This window comes from Neovison vison, chromosome 7 (genome assembly GCF_020171115.1).
Source record: "Neovison vison isolate M4711 chromosome 7, ASM_NN_V1, whole genome shotgun sequence".
In the NCBI taxonomy this organism is placed as follows: Eukaryota; Metazoa; Chordata; class Mammalia; order Carnivora; family Mustelidae; genus Neogale; species Neogale vison.
In genome coordinates, this window is record NC_058097.1 from 168,970,408 (window position 1) to 168,986,822 (window position 16,415).

At 38.2% G+C, this 16,415-nt stretch overlaps 1 pseudogene; it reads right to left on the reverse strand.

Annotated features, from left to right (window-relative positions):
- Positions 1–8,035: 8,035 nt before the first annotated feature.
- On the reverse strand, positions 8,036–8,766 carry LOC122914293 (annotated as a pseudogene).
- Between the last annotated feature and the right edge of the window lie 7,649 nt (positions 8,767–16,415).

A 16,415-nucleotide genomic window follows, 5' to 3' on the forward strand; every position in this document is an offset into this window, starting at 1 on the left:
TGCAAATATTTTTCCTCTGATCTAGACTGTCTAAAATACAAGGCAACATTCAGTTTCTTGCCCTTATCTTTATCTTTCTTTCATTCCATGCTCAAAGAAGTCAGTCTAATTTTCACCTTTTTCTCACTCTTGCCTACCTCTCAATTTGAAGGGTGTTCATTCTTCACGAGGCAGTCACAGAATGGAAAGTGGCAGGCAGAAGAACTATGTCCTAAAATTCAAAAAACACTTCTCTCTTATGCAGGGGAAATGTATAAGCTTGTCTTGAGAGGGTAAGGCAAAAAAGGATTCAAACAAATCCACTTTCCTTTCTTTCTTCCATGATTCTACTGCAGTGCCCGTGCTAACACCAGGAATCAAATCATTCTGTTTTCCTACATTCTTAATAAGTCAGACTCCTCTGGAGGTCAAAGATGAAAGTGGTATCTATTTGCATCTCAGTTTCAATCTTTGCTCGGTAGCTTGCTTCAGAATGGTTCTTCCTGGGAACATGTGTATCCTGATCAAAATGCCAATTACAAAAAAAAAAAAAATGCCAATTACATTTGTTCCTTCAGCATTATCAGACAAGACTTCTTGCCCCCATATTGTGAGTGCTTTGTGTATCTGACTTGTAATTTACACATATCAGACACCAACTTCACAGTGAGTGTGAAGTCTCACAAGTGACAGAAACAAGGCAAACTCTCCACATATATCTGGGCCAACTATCCCTTCTCAGTGCATTTTACACCATTTGAATGGGACATGGTCATGGAAAACCAGCTAAGATCTAAAGACCAAAGCTGTCATTGGAGATAGATTCTCTATTCCTCTGTAAATTGAACTGTGGACCTTAAAAGGTAAATGTATTTTGAGGAATTTGTCCATTCCTTTATTTCTTCATTTTTTTTCTGAGAACTCTACCCACACACATGAACACACAGAGGTGTGGACCTCCAAAGTCATCTGATAATATATATCCACAACTCCTGGATATACTTGTTTGAGTAGTGGTGAGTATCTGACCCAGTCTGGGAAAATTGGATTTTCTTCACAGGAATTTGGAAATGTAATTCTCAGACATTAGTTTACTGTCTTTTGTTTATTTGAACTATGAACTAATATAAAGCCAAGGTTGGGGTAGCCGTTGCTTGAAACACTAGTAAGACATGAACTGCAGAAAGAGAATGATCTAGACAAAAACATCATGCCATTTCCAAAGAAATAGCCATGGTATGTGATAATTTTCTAGTTCCTGGTCCCAAGCCTCAGAGAGGTCATGGCTGTACTTTCTGTGCATCTATAAGATGACACCTTTGCCTTTATTATGATTATTCCTTATATATAAGTTAATATAAGTGGATTTCTGTTTCTTATCACCAGAAATATCTTGATCAAAATATTCTAAGGAATCCATAGTAACCAAAGTTAGTGCATTTATTATGGAATTATTGATTTGCTATAAAAAATAATCATTACGTGCATATTGTGTCTAGAAACTGCTGGGTGCCAAGGGAACAAGATGGAAAAAATATTCATTTTCAATTGTGAGGAAAGAGATGAACAACATTGACTGAGTGACTAGGATATACTAGTGTTTCAAATGCATTTAAAATAATTTCTCACAGAAATTGTGCAATGTGAAAGGCTTAGTTATTCTCTTTTTAAGGTGAGAATTTATTGATTACCTACAACTTTTCATAGTTTGTCCTTAAAGCTGGGAATAAGGTACTGAACAAAATAGCACATCCTCAGCAACTGAGGATTTTATATTCTAGTGGAATAGATATAAACAAAAAATCTCAAGTAATACATACACTGTGAGAAAAAAGCAGAATATTGTGATGGAGAATGAGCAGGGTTGTATTTAGCTATGTGTGAGGACAAAGTGGAGGAGAAGCAACATTAAAAAGGATGGCCAGGTGATGTCTGAGGTTTCACCATAGGAACAACATCCCAGGCAGAGAAAATAATAAGTGCCAGAGCCACTGAGGCAGGAACAAGTCTAGTGTGTTCAGGCAGTAGAACTCAGGCCAGAGTGGCTGAGGCGTAAGAAACAGAGAAGAGCAATGTGAGGTGAGGTTGGGGAGAGGGGAGGCAGCAACCATCCAGAGCCTTGCAGACAGCTGTAAAGAATTTGGACTTAATTCTATGTGTAGTGGAAAACCATTAGAGAATTTTAAGGAAAGGAGCAATATGATCATTTGTGTTCTTGCAAGATTTTGGTAGAGAGTAGCCCGAGGTGTTCAAGAGAAGGAGATGGGAGAGCGGTTAAGAAGGGACTTCAGGGGTGCCTGGGTGGCTCAGTGGGTTAAGCTTCTGCCTTTGGCTCAGGTCATGGTCTCAGGGTCCTGGGATCAAGCCCCACATCAGTCTCTCTGCTCAGCATGGAGCCTGCTCCCCGCTCTCTCTCTGCCTGCTTCCCCCTCTCCACCTGCTGCTCTGCCTACTTGTGATCAATGTCTCTCTCTCTGTCAAATAAATTAATTAATTAAAAAAAAAAAGAAGATGCTTCAGGTGATGAGGGGTGATGGTAGCCTGGCAAGGATAGTGGAAGCAGAAGTATAAAGAGGCATGTGGATTTGATACATATTTTTGGAATCTGACTAGACTTACTAATGGATTCATGAGGGGCAAGCAAGAAAGAGGAAATAACAGTGACTCCCAGCTATTGACTTTTGCAACCTTGTTAAGTGCCCTTAAAAATGGAGGAAAACTGGGAGAGAGATGAGCTTTGCGTGTTAGAGGGTGATGGTGAAGAAACAAACAGAATCGAGTGTTCTCTTTGGGCAGGTTATGTTTGAGCTGCCTAGCAAACATCTCAGTGAGATGCCAGGGAGGCAACTGGGCATACGAGCAAGGAGCACAAGAAACAGGTTAAGCCTGAAGAAATTGACTTGAAAGATCTAAAAGAAAGGCCAGGACTGTGTTAATAAATGCAGAAGAGTTGTTATCAGCAAGAGAAGGAAACTCTCTCACGCTTCTCTGATTTTCTCTCTCCCTCAGCCTGTATATGTGAAGGATATGATGAAGTAAGATCATTTTTTAGGATGATAACAAAGTGAATTAGTCAGAAAAGTAAGTGGGACTGATAAGTAATACTCAGTGCCTAGACGGAATTCACGAATTCCAAGTAACTACATCTAGCCTGCTTGGATGATTTTTTTTCAGTAATATAAATTGCTCCAATGCAGGACAGAATAGGCAGATTGGGGGCGCCTGGGTGGCTCAGTGGGTTAAACCTCTGCCTTTGTCTAGGGTCATGGTCTCAGGGTCCTGGGATTAAGCCTGCATTAGGCTCTCTGCTCAGCGGGGAGCCTGCTTCCCCCTTTCTCTCTCTGCCTGCCTTTCTGCCTACTTGTGATCTCTCTCTGTCAAACAAATAAATAAAATCTTAAAAAAAAAAATAGGTGGATTGTTAGGTTTGACCAGAGTTTGAAGTTTTTTCCATTAGAGTATTTTGGAGGAAGAACTAGGAAGGGAGTTGATTATGTGTAGAAATGAATGACCCTGTGGTAGAGCATGGAATCCAGTTGGTTAACAAATGTGTTATATATTTTTGTAGTAATGTTCCCTAATTTGTTGTGGTCTCCTCCACACTGAAAATGGCCGTTTGACTTCCTTTGGTTAACAAAAGGCTTGAAAAGCATTTGATCGTTGGGTCTTGACCTATCCATGCTCTTGGGATATTGCCATCACTTCGATATGAATAAGCTTTCATTATCCTATTGGGAGGATGAAAATTACATGACTTAGTCACTCTTGTCACGCCTGCCAACAACCAACCTACTGCTAGATATATTCAAGACCAGCTAAGTCTCAGTCAACTAACCAATTGACTGCAAACTCACAAACAAAATCAAGGAATATCAACTGGGCCCAGACCAGACCAGAAGAACCCCCACGCAGAACTGTGAGTCCAATAAATCGTCTGTTACATAGCAATAGATACTAGTACAAATGATGGATGGTGAGGAGAGGTAAATGGATTGGAGGTTTGAGAAAGAGGGAAGGATTGGTAAGATGAGAGTATAAAAATAAATGTGTTGGGAAGATGAAAAAATTTCCAGAGATAGACAGTGGTAATTGTTGTGCAACAACGCGAATGTACTCCATGACACAGAAGTCTGTACACTTAAAAATGGTTAAAATGGCAAATTTTGCGTTATCTATTTTTACCACAATTAAAAAACAAGAGTAAAAAAACAAATGAGTCAGAAGATAGATTTTTATTATTTTTTTTCTATTAAAGAAATCGAGCTTCAATGTAGAGAATAATTTGCTTGAAGTTACACAAACAGGAAATGGGAAAACTATGAATAGCAACAAGACTTCCCTTCTCTGACATTTGTGGCAGAGCAGAAAGAACACCAGACCTCACTGAACATTCATAGATTTTATGTTAGTTGGCATGAATTTTAAGGATCATCTAGACCATCCTCTTAGTTTATAAATGAAGTAACACATATATTTGTGTCATTGCATACCACTTAATTTACTTGATTTACTGAATACTTCCTGGACACACCCTCTGTGCCTGGCATGTGCTCCTCAGTGAGTATCCAGCTCATAGAGCTTCATGGAGCTTTCCCTCATGATGACATATTCTAAACCAAAAAGCCATAAAATAATTGCCAATTACAAGTGATGTTAAGCACTCTGAAGGAAAAATACAGAGGAATTCGTGAATATCTATCAGTGAGACCTCATTTTTGGTGGTGGCGGGAATCAGGGAAATCTTCCCCCAAGGAGTGACTTAGGCTGAGACTGGAAGGATTTGTAGGGGTTTTGGAGGAGAAATCTCTCTGTGCCTCAATGTCCTCGTCTGTAATATGAGGGGAATTGGACTAAATTCTCTTCCAGATCTAAAATGAATTATTCACTAAATTTAGAGATAGGGGATTTAAGTTTGACTGGAAAACAGATGTGACCATGATTCAGGAAGTTGCTGGTTTTTACATTCATGTGGATTGTTTATTACATAGTTCAGTAAGAAAAGATACTTAAAACTGGTATTTGGGCACCCAATCTTTTTTCAATATGTTTGAATCAAATCTCTTACCTTGGGCTGAGTTCTCATGGGATTTTCATGGTATCTTTTAATCAAAACTTAAGCATACACTATATAATGGCTCCAGACTTCTTTTTCAATATACACAGAGGGACTACAGGAGTTATTTCCTTTGCCATATAAAATCATCTCTCCAATGGAAAATATGTTTCAAATTAGGCACCGAGTCCACGAATGAGTGCAGTGTGAATGTTCTATGTCAAAACGTAAAAGATTATTAGAAATGAGAAATGTACATTTTATGTATTTATGCTAAACTCTGGATTCATTCTCTTTGGAAATATTAACATCTCAATCCCCAGCTGGGCAAAACCACCTTATTTTAGCTTACCGTTCTTTTCAAGGAAAAATGTGGGGGGAAAGTTGCTTCAGAGGCTGCTATTTAGATGTGAGCACAGTGGTTTTGAAACTATGCTCTTTGGAGATTAGGAGCTCCTTGAACCAAGCTGGAGCATTCTGCTTCCAAAGTGAGCAAGAATTTTCTGAGACAAGTATTGGCTCAAATTTTAAGATTTCTTCCATATATATTTCTTGATAATTTGATACTTTCTATAGTATCTGTCTTTAAAAAAAGGAATGATTGAGGAACAGGCATGTAGGGAAACAGAAATGAAAATTCATGCTTGCTCTGATGGCCTGTCTGACCCCACTCCCAACCCTAGGACACTAGTGATTATGACTTCTTTGCAGACATATAATAAAGTCGTATTTTCTACTAAAAATTATGTCTAGTTCAAATGACATAATTTAATATATAAACATTCTATACACTATACACATACACACACAACACACTAAAATCCCATCAAGATTTTCTGGTATTCCAAGGGAAACGGGAGAAAACCATCAGCTTAATTGATAGGGGCCTTTTCAATTCTAGCATAACTCTTCACAAACAAACATTGATCTGGGTATCTACTTTTTTAGGAGATAACTGTTCTTATAATCAGTTTTACAGAGAGTGACATGAAGACCCAGAAGAGAACTGTCTTGCCTGTGCACACACACAACGTTAGATGTAAGGATCAGAAGTCAGGAAATGTTGAGAATAGCTTTTCCCCATGCAAATTTCCCTGTTAATTGCCTGTTGTTTGAATTTGGTCAAATGTCAGCTGGGTCCCTATCATAAGGCACTGACTGTACATTTGTGATAGCAAAGAGGAATAGCAAACTTGTCAAAATTTTGCCTAATTCCTCTACTTTCTTACTCTTCCTGGAGGAAACTGGGAGTACCCCAGGGGAAGAAAAAAAATCCACTGGTAACTTGAAATCGAGTCCCCACCACAGGCCAATAGGGAGTGGTAGAGCTTTAGGAGGGGCTATAGCCCAACCTGCCCAATTACTGAAGTCCTAAATGTCAGGGACAGACTCTGAAATGATATATAATGTGAAAAGGCAAGATAGGATATCAAGTCAGTATATCAAACCCAGAAAGGAGACATGGTTGTTAAAAACAGAACAGATAAATTGGGAACACACAAGCAAGAGGTCATTGGCTTAATCTCCAACCATGAGTTTTTGCCTAGGACGACTTTAACATTGGTGACATACTTGTCAAGGTCAGTGCATCAGTGTGAGAGTGTGAGAAGATTAAGATGTCCGGAAAATTAATGAATATAGTTTCTACAGTTTCTTCCAAAATAAACTTTTCCCTCTAGGTTTAGAAATACCGTTGGATCAATATTTGGAATAGAAAGAGTGACACCACTATGTAATAAGTTCCATGGAATTGGACACACTAACCAGATCTCTTTATTAAATGATGTTGAAGCATGCTTACTGATGACAAGAGGCTATGATGTCCCTATTATAATATCCAAAATTATTTCATCAAGGAAAAATTAACTTATGCATAATGGGGTTTTCATATACCTCGTGATATCATGGTTCTTGGATAATATTTATGCTACAGATAATCTTTCAAGCAAATTGCTTGTTTAACCAGAACATCCTATCATACACTAATCTGGGTTATTAGACTTTGAAAAAAAATGTTTTAGTTTTCCAAACTCCTGAATCATTGATTGTTTTATTCTTCAACAGGCACGTATTGGGTACTTAAGATATTCCAGGAACTGGGTAGGGACTGAAGTTTAAAGACAAATAGATACAGTTTCTAGACTCAAGTCATTTGGCCTTTAGTGGCAGAAAGAAGTGAGCCACCAATGTAATCCAGAATGAAATGTCCTGTGTTAGAGGTAGACACAAGATACTTCAGAAATGGGTAAGATAAGGAGTGTTGAGTTCATTCACTGCTGTGGTCTAATTAAGGGAAGATAGAACTGAGCCATTTTCCTCGAAATGATTAGGCAAAAATGGGGACACCTGAGGAATGGTATTTTGAGCAGAGAGAAAAGTATATGTAAACATCAGTAAACATGACATGTAAATAATTCATAGTATATGGAGTGTATGGGAGTGCAGGGAAGAAGGGATAAGGCTAAGAAGTACCTTTGAAAGAGATTAAATAGATCTTATATTCCTAGAAAATGTGGGGCTTTTGGGGGTGTGTGTACATATTCACATCCATGTGTGAAAATATAAAAATGCGCCTCACCATGTTGATTTAATGGAAAATTAATATTTTATTAGGAGGGCTATATATATATTTCCACTTGCCTTCAGTGGTGATTGAGAGTTTTCATCTCAGAATGCTGAAAAAGCAAGCATTGTATGTGGCATGAAGAGGAGGCATGCCCTTTGCAGTCAGATGGATTGGCGTTTGAATTTCATTTCCTTTACTTCTTGGCTCTGTAACCTTGAGAAAACCACTAAATTGTTCGAAGTTGAAATACAAGGTTGTTATGAGTTGGAAGTTTAATAAAATAGAAAGATTTTATCCTAGGGTTTGCAATAGGTATGAATTGTTAATTATGTATTTTTCACATGAGTGTCCTTTTATCTCCAAATACTATGTATGTTTTTTAATTTTGCAATTTTGTCATTTTTTTTTACATGTACAAAAGGAAAAGAACCTTGATTACTTATATAGAATGGCCTCTTATGCTTTTTATGCTTTCTTGTCAGATGCCTTCGGAGCAGGAGCTTTCTGGTCTGGAGATTTCTGACCTTCCTGAGGCTTTGGAGACTCTGCATTCTGGCCTGCAGCTTTCAGGGCAGGAATCTTCTGGGCTGGAGACTTCTTGCCAGCAGTGGCCATTTTTTTTTTTTTTTTTTCTGGAAACTGCAGCAGCTGCCCCAGCAGTACCCTTAGCCGTCGATGCTTTTCTGAGAGAAACTCAGGAGAGCTGCCTTTTGCAGAGACTGTCTTTTTCCCATTGCTTTCTGACATGGACCTTGATTATTCTGTTCCTCATTTTCTTTACCTTCATAACTTTATAATGATCAAAATTTGTCATCTTGGCTTTTCTTTCTCTGGCTTCATTCTATGTGGCCCATCTAGGAACTTCCCATTTTGTACGGATACCTGCCTGCTGCCAGGCTTGTCAGACAAACGTCTGGCTGACGCTGTGTGGAAATTCGAGGATGAAGCCAACGAGCTGTATGGATTTGAAAGGTATAGCGGGTCTTCTTACCTGAGAGCAAGGTCCATCAGCCAAAACCCTATTCTGAGCAGTAACATTTACAATCCCGACTAACTTCCCTGTATGAGGCCCAGAGGAGATGTAGGTCAGCCAGCCAACCTCCATGAAGCACCTGAAAACCATGTTGGTGGGGAGGGAGGAAGAAGGCACTCCCTACTGTGCTCATGTCTATTTTGTAATTTTGTCAGTTTTCACTTTACTCTTTTTTTAAATTTAATTCCCAGTTAGTTAATATGCAGTGTAGTATTAGTTTCAGTTGTACAATATAGGGATTCAACACTTCCATACAACACTCGGTGATCATCACAGTGAGTGCCCTCCTTAATCCCCATCACCTATTTCACCCCCCCCCATCTACCTCCCTTTTGGTAACCACCAGTTTGTTCTCTACAGCTAAGAGTCTGTTTCTGGGTTTGCCTCCTGCTCTTTTTTTCTCTTTTATCCCCTTTGCTTATTTGTTTTGTTTCTTTAATTCCACATATGAGTGAAAGCATATGTCTTTCTCTGATTTTATTTTGCTGAGCATAATACTCTAGTTCCATCCATGTCAAACAAATTGCAAGATTTATCCTTTTTGTGGATGAGTAATATTCCAGTGTGTGTGTGTGTGTGTGTGTGTGTGTATCTCACTTCTTCTTTATCTGTTCATTAGTCAATGGACAGTTGGGCTGTTTCCATAACTTAGCTATTATAGATAATGCTGCTCTAAACATTGGGGGGCATATATCTCTTTGAATTAGTATTTTTGTATTCTTAAGGTAAATACCTAGTAGTGCAATTGCTTGTAGGGGAGCTCTGTTTTTAACTTTTGGAGGAACCTCCATACTATTTTCCAGAGTGGCTGCACCAGTTTGTGTTCCCATCAATAGTGTTTGAGGGTTCCTCTTTCTCCATATCCTCACCAACACCTGTTGTTTCTTGTGTCGTTGATTTTAGTCTTTCTGACAGGTGTGAGGTGATATGTATTGTGGGTTGGGCTTGCATTTCCCCGATGATGAGCAATGTTGGGCATCTTTTCATGTGTCTGTTGGTCATCTGTATGTCTTCTTTAGAAAAACGTCTATTCATGTCTTCTGCCCATTTAAAAAAATGATTTATTTATTTTTTTGAGAGAGAGAAGTGAGAGAGAGAGAGCACATGTGAGTGGGGGGGGGGAGCAAAGGGAGGGAATCTTTCAAGCAGCTTCCCAGCTGAGCACAGTCTGACATGAGTCTTGATCCACAACCTATGAGATTATGACCTGAGTTCAAACCAAGAGTTGGACGCTCAACCAGCTGAGCCACCCAGGCACCCACTTCTGCCCATTTTTAATTGGATTATTCATTTTTGGGCTGTTGGGTTTTATAAGTTCCTTATGTGTTTTGTCATTTGCAAATATCTTCTCCCATTCAGGAGGTTGCCTTTTAGTCTTGTTGATTGTTTCCTTTGCTCTGCAGAAGCTTTTTATTTTGATGTAGTTCCAATAGTTTATTTTTGTTTTTGTTTACCTTTCTTCAAGGGACCTATCAAAAAGAAATTGCTATGGCCAATGTCAAAGAAGCTAATGCCTGTGTTCTCTTTAAGGATTTTTGTGATTTCAGGGTCTCACATTTAGATCTTTTATCCATTTTTCTTGAAAGATTTTATTTATTTATTTAACAGAGAGAGATCACAAGTAGGCAGAGAGGCAGGCAGAGAGAGGAGGAAGCAGGCTCCATGCTGAGCAGAGAGCCCGATGTGAGGCCCGATCCAGGACCCTGAGATCATGACCTGAGCCTAAGGCAGAAGCTTAACCCACTGAGCCACCCAGGTGCTCCTCTTTCATCTATTTTGAGCTAATTTTTGTGTATGGTATAAGAAATTGGTCTGGTTTCATTTTTTTTGCATGTGGTTGTCCAGTTTTCCCAACAACATTTGTTGAAGAGACTGTCTTTTTCCCATTGCGTATTCTTTCCTGCTTTGTCAAAGATTAATTGACCATATGATTGTGAGTTCATGTCTGGGTTTCCTGTTCAGTCCCATTGATTTTTGTGTCTATTTTTGTGCCTGTACCATACTGTTTTGATTACTACAACTTTGTAATATAACTTGAAGTCTAGAATTGTGATGCCCTCAGTTTTCATTTTTTTTCAAGGTTGCTTTGGCTATTTGGGATCTTTTGTGGTTCCATACACATTTTAGGATTGTTTGTTCAGTTCTGTGAAAAATGCTATTCGTATTTATATAGGGACTGCCTTTAATCTGTAGATTGCCTTAGTTAGTATAGATATTTTAACAATATTTTTTCTTTCAGTCCATGAGCATGGAATATCTTTCCATTTCTTTGTGTCATCTTCAATTTCTTTCATCAGTGTTTTACAGTTTTCAGAGTATAGGTCTCTCACCTCTTTAGCTAGGTCTATTCCTGGGTATCTTATTGCTTTTAGTGCAATTGTAAGTGGGATTGATTCTTTAATTTCTCTTTCTTCCGCTTCATTACTGATGTATAGAAATCAACAGATGTTTGTACATTGATTTTGGGGTCTCCAACTTTACTGAATTCACTTACCAGTTCTAGCAGAGTTTTTGTTTTGTTTTGTTTCTTTGTTTTTTGGAGTCTTTTTGAGTTTTCTATGTATAGTATCATGTCGCCTGCAAATAGTGAGAGTTTTACTTCTTCCTTGCTGATTCAGATGCATTTTATTTCTTTTCATTGTCTGATTGTTGCGGCTAGGATTTTCAATACTATGCTGACTAAGAGTGGACATCCTTGTCTTGTTCCTGAGTATAGAGGAAACGCTCTCAGTTTTTCCCCATTTAGGGTGATATTAGCTGTGGGTTTTTCACATATGACTTTTATGATATTGAGATATGTTTTCTCTAAACCTTTGTTGAGAGTTTTTTTTTTTTTTATCATGAATAGATGTTGTACTTCGACAAATGCATTCCTGCATCTACTGAAATGATCATATGGTTTTTATCCTTTCTTTTATTAATGTGATGAATCATATGGGTTGATTTGCAAGTATGGAACCATTCTTCCAACCCAGGATTAAATCCCACTTGATCATGGTAAATTATTTTTTAATATATTGTTGGATTTGGTTTGCTAGTATTCTATTGAGAATTTTTGTATCCATGTTTATCAGCAATATTGACCTGTAGTTCTCCTTTTTAGTGGGGTTTTTAATCTGGTTTTGTTATCAGGTAATGCTGACCTCGTAGAATGAATTTAAGTTTTGCTGACTTTTCCTTTTTTTTTTTTTTGAATATTTGAGAAGAATAGATATTAACTCTTCTTTAAATATTTGATAGAATTCACCTGTGAAGCCATCTGGTCCTGGACTGACTCTTGTTTCTTTGGGAGGTTTTGTTGTTGTTGTTGTTGTTTTAAAGTTTTTATTTATTTGACACACAGAGATCACAAGTGGGAGAGAGGCAGGCAGAGAGGGAGAGAGGAGGAAGCAGGCTCCCTGCTGAGCAGCAAGCCCGATGCAGGGCTTGATCCCAGGATCCTGGAATCATGACCTGAGCTCAAGGCAGAGGCTTTAACCCACTGAGCCACCCAGGCGCCCCTAATTGTTTTTTTTTTTTTTTTTTTATCCAAAGGAAAATGAACTTCTCACATCCATCTCTGCCTAAAATCCCTCCCATTCAATGTCCCTGTGCCAGTCTGAATATCTAAAATCTTCCCTGTGTGCTGTTTTATTGACGCCTGCCTTCTTGAAATACACTGTATTTGCTAGACTTGTTCAACTCCTATCAAAACTAGTCTTCATTATTTTTTCTTGGTAAACTCAATGTTAAAAAGACTTGAAAATGTGTAATCTTTTACAGCTTAGATATTTGCATTTTGACAGGAGGATTATATCAGTTCGATCTTGCTATATTTCAAGCAATGGAAACCCATTCACTAATTTTTGCTTTTGTTTGTTTGGTGGAAATAAGAGCTTTATTGGGATATAATTCATGTACCAAATAACTCAACCATTAAAGTACATGATTCAATGTTTTATAGTATATGCACCTAATTGTGCAACCATCACCACAATCAATTTTAGAATTTGGCTAACTTTTTAGAAAGGAGAGTATGTTAGAAGGATATTAGGGATGCCAAGAAATGATGGCACCAGACTTGGAACAAGCCCAGATCCAAGAAAACACTATGTAGAAGAGATGGCTCACAACCGAGACATTCTGGTGGGGCACCACTGCTGCAATGGCAGTCTCGAATGGGCTTCTTGGGTTGCTGCTTACTTACCTCAGATTCCATGTCCTGGAATAAAACTGTCTAGTAGGCTTTAATAACCACTTGACTATACCAAGCCTTCAAAAGTAGGAAATAGGCAACTAGCTTTATCATCCCACATAGATTATACACAAAGTAGGAGAAAGTTTTTCCACAAAAGACAAATAGAATAACTTAGGGCAAGAGACTATGTATTGAGACCCAAGTGACAAGTGCCTACTATCAAGAATTGTTGGATATCAATATAAAACCGAGAATATAAAGTAATGGTGAAATTTCAGAATAAGAGGGATTCTTTTTTTAAGAGATACCTCATTGTACTTGGAACATTGATTACTTGGCCACCAAGTAAGACCAACTGGCTTGAGGAATTAGTTCCTCCAGACAATTTCAATGAATATTACAGATTTTGGCCAATGTGTAATTCCCTGCTTCCCCCCTTCCTTTTTTTTTTTTTTTTCTTTTTTTTTGCTTTCATTCTGAGCTCTATTGAAATGGTAAATTTCAAGAACCTGAAATTTACAGCTTAGATATTAGATATTAGCAGCCTGGTTCATAAGTCTCTTTCATCATTAGAGAGGAAATGAGTCAGGAATCCAAAAGATGCCTTCTTGTCACCAGCGATTTTCAACTCTTTTTCATGGTTATTGGTAAATAGCTTCCCACCTGGATGGGAGTTAGCATTAAATGTTTCCACAGCCCCTTCAATTTTGATGTTCTGTGATTTCTTAACTTTTTAGTGAATTGTTACATGAAGAGCGAAAACTCCACAAGGAGTCACTAGATATCTATGGGAACTTTGCAAAACTTCAAAAAAGAACCCATAGTTAAAAATGCAATAGCACTAAACATGAACCAAGTTTTTCCAGGATGGTCAAATGAAGCTCTACATAGCCAAATGTCAATATGTATAATTAGAATGTAGGAAATATTTTGGGGCAAAATTGCTTTTATTTTCCTCCAAATGAGTGGACAAGAGGCTCCTGGGATTTTGATGTTTTCTTTCATAGCATTTGTTTTGGTATTTGTGAGGATATTGTACCTTCCCCAAGAAATGTGGTCACATATCAACTTAGAAGCCCAAAGCAAAGTTCAGACCATACCCTTAAAATGAACCAATGGTATGTTTGTTTTCATCTTATGTGTTTATTTATTTTCAGGTTCATTCTAAAAGAGATTTGATATAGCTTAATAAAATACAGGCACAACAGTAAAATGGTACAAATAGTAAGAAGCATGGAAGCAGAAACATGTCTTTATGTTATTCATTATGTATCAACTTTAATCTATAAATACTAGTTTCCTTCCACTGCTTCAAGCAGTCCCAACAGTGGTCTGAGTGAAACCATCAAGACTAATGCTTTTTTATTCAAGCACATTGACATGGATGACTGTGAGTTTTTTGCTTGTCATGGTGAAACTTCCGAGGTAAAAGTGGGATTTGCCCAAAGTAGACAGACCTGGGTATATTTTCAGGCTGTTGACTATGCAGCCTTATCAGAGGGTGTACATTTTTGAGTACATACTGTATCCTAAGTCTTTCATCAGCCTTAGCCACCCTCTGTCCCACCACAAAAGGAGCCATCTTCCCTAACTAAATAGCTGGCAAATAGTCCAAATTAATATCTGGTAATACACTAAGAGATCTTTTTGATATTCTCTCTTCCCTCCTCAAAGATAGGTCCCAATTTAACACTTAAATGCCCAGCAGGGCAAAGATGGAACCTGTGGAGCACAGCTGGCATTTCTCTGGTCCTCTGGCTACCAGTCCAGTGTTTGCCTACATAGCACCAACTCTCATGGAGAGATGGTGGCCGTCCTGGTAGGATGTTGAAGACCATAATTTTGGGCGAGCAGAACTATATAGTACTCCTCATAATCATTCAGACATACATTAATTATTAAGAACTTCTATGTGTCAGACACTGTGTGGGGCACTGAAGGTATAAAGACGGACAGAGATTTGAATTTTGGTTTTGAAGAGCTGGCAGATTGGTGATAGAAGCAGGTAAATAAATATGCCTCACATCAGTGTACTACCATAATTATGGTAGTAGGGGGGGATAAAGAAAAATCCTTAAGCATGCCTGAGATGACTAAGGAAGACTTTTCATCTGTGTTTTGAAAGGAACATGAATTTGGCTAAGTGGAAACTTTCTGTGCAGGGAAGAGCTGGGCTAAGGCAGAGATTAATTGAAGCTAAAGACTTACTTGGCAAACTTTATAGCTGGGTAGGATTATAACAGTTTCAAGCTGGAGCTAGGCTTCCTGGGTTCATAAACTAATGCCTGTTGATTGTGGACCATGGGAGCTGTTTGTTTAGCCTCTCCGTACCTCAGTTTCTTCATCTGTAAAATACTCTATAGGTTTGCTGGCAGAATTAGAACAATTTCCAGTACATAATAAGATTCCATTTGTGTTAGCTGTTGTAGTCTCACTATGGTTGGGCACAGGACATGGGGAAGGCATGGTGGGACAGGATTCTCCAGCGGCAGGCAGGAAGCAGGCAGTAAAGACTTTTCAAACCTGAAAAGCTTGGCCATACACCCCAAGGGATTAGCCATTATGGATTGTCAATCAATCAGAAAGTCATATGGCCAATCATTTCTCCATTTATAAATGGTTTTATGGAAAATCAGACCAGAATCCAGAGCATGTATATACTATGAGAATGCATAGACTGTGCTTACTTGGGCTCTGGGTGATCTTTAGTTTGAGCAAATCTTTTCAGTGTTGTAAATAGATGTCCTCAGGTGAAAGGTGTGTTATCTGCTCTAACAATTAGGTTAGAGAGAAAGACAATCTCCAGAACTTTAGTTCAGATGAATGGGGTGAAGGCGGTCATGTGACCCAAGTGATGTATCATCCTTTAATTGCTGAGCTAATAAAATGTATGTATGCTTTGAAAGAGTTCCCATGTGCCTGCAAAATGCATACTTGAAAAGTGATCAGAACCTGTAGTACCTTGCTCTGGCCTCTAACATAACATATGTTCTTCCATTAATACCTTATTAATAATTACTTAGCCACCAACAGCTTATTTTTAATGGACTTATTAGAGATGATAAAAGAAAAATAAACAAAACTGACAGTTCATAATTTTTGAGCTTAAATTTTCATAATGTATATAACACATTAAATATTATATATACTATAAAAGACTTTATAAAGGCAGGATCACACTGCATATTCTTTTTTTTTTCTTTTTTTAAAAGATTTATTTGACAGCGAGAGAGAGAGAGAGAGAGATCACAAGTAGGCAGAGAGGCAGGCAGAGGGAGAGGGAGAAGCAGGCTCCCCGCTGAGCAGAGAGCCTGATGAGAGGCTCTATCCCAGGACCCTGAGATCATGACCTGAGCCGAAGGCAGAGGCTTAACCCACTGAGTCACCCAGGCTCCCCACACTGCATATTCTATATTTAACATGTTTTTCTCTTTCTTAACACTGCAGTGTGAGCACTTTCCTGCATTTTCAAATATTCTATCTTCAATTTAACAGTTGCTGACAGTTTCATCATCCAGCTATAGTATAATTTCCCTAATTCCTGGATGTTTACTTAGATTTCAAATTTTTTCTTTTATAATATAGTGTATAAAAACAAACATTCTTA